The following is a 1,442-nucleotide window of genomic DNA, read 5'->3' as shown; positions in this document are numbered from 1 at the left end:
CGAGGTGGATCTGGATCAGGGAAGAACCCGAGGTGGGAGGAGACAAGAGGAGTGGCTTCGGTTGGCTGGAGATTTGGATCGGGAGGGATGGATCCCGAGAGGGATTTGGTGGAGTGGCGGCGGCGATGGGACAAACCCCCTAGATTTTAGGGTTGCTGCCTAGGTCTATATATAAAGCACTGGATTTTTGGTTAGGGGCTATTAGGACCCTCCGATCGCAATCGGACGATCGCGAATAAAATAGCTAGGAAGTCCAAATAAGAAAACGGTGACGTTTTGTAGACGTTTGGGGATGATCCGGACACAACGGTGGCGACACCTCGGGTCGGGTCCGGGACAACTTTCGGACGCTCACGTGAGGGGTTCGATGCACTGTGCAGAGAGGGTTTCGGACCGTGCAGTCGCATCGGACAACTCCGGAAGCGAAGAGGGGAAAGAGGACGCACTAGGTGGCCTGTGGCGAGACTGCGAGGGGGAGAAGAGAGAGAGAGGGCCCGACATCTGTTTCCGGAGACCGAAAACGTCCGACGTTTGACCGGCTATAGTGCCGCTATAGTTATCCGTTGGGGCATCAAACGACCTCCGAATGCGATGAAACTTGACAGGCGGTCTATCTACACTATAATAAGACCACACGTCAACTCTCATCCCACTCCGAGAACATTTTCTGGTCACTTATAAAATAATATTTTAGACATGCCGCGGCGTGTGCAAGTGTGTCTGGACTCAGAACGGACAACAGACAGAACTGGGGGAACCCGGACGGATGCAAGTTTTGAAAACATGATGATGCAATGCGGATGATGACATGACAAGATGCAACACGCAAGCGAATGACATGGCAACAACATCGAATAACTGGACGACACCTGGCACATCGGTCTCGGGGCGTTACACATGAAGACCTAGGGCAATTTTGAGGAAGCCCATCATTGGAATATACAAGCCAAGTTCTATAATGAAAAATTCCCACTAGTATATGAAAGTGACAAAATGAGAGACTCTCTATCATGAAGATCATGGTGCTACTTTGAAGCACAAGTGTGGTAAAAGGATAGTAACATTGTCCCTTCTCTCTTTTTCTCTCATTTTTTTATTTGGGCCTTTTCTTTTTTTATGGCCTCTTTTTTTCGCCCGGAGTCTCATCCCGACTTATGGGGGAATCATAGTCTCCATCATTCTTTCCTCACTTGGGACAATGCTCTAAAAATTGATGATCATCACACTTTTATTTTTCTTACAACTCAACAATTACAACTCGATACTTAGAACAAATATGACTCTATATGAATGCCTCCGGCGGTGTACCGGGATATGCAATGATTCAAGAGTGACATGTATGAAAGAATTATGAACGGTGGCTTTGCCACAAATACGATGTCAACTACATGATCATGCTAAGCAATATGACAATGATGGAGCGTGTCATAATAAACGGAATG

This window comes from Triticum aestivum, chromosome 2A (assembly GCF_018294505.1).
Source record: "Triticum aestivum cultivar Chinese Spring chromosome 2A, IWGSC CS RefSeq v2.1, whole genome shotgun sequence".
NCBI lineage: Eukaryota > Viridiplantae > Streptophyta > Magnoliopsida > Poales > Poaceae > Triticum > Triticum aestivum.
This window is presented reverse-complemented; position numbering follows the sequence as displayed.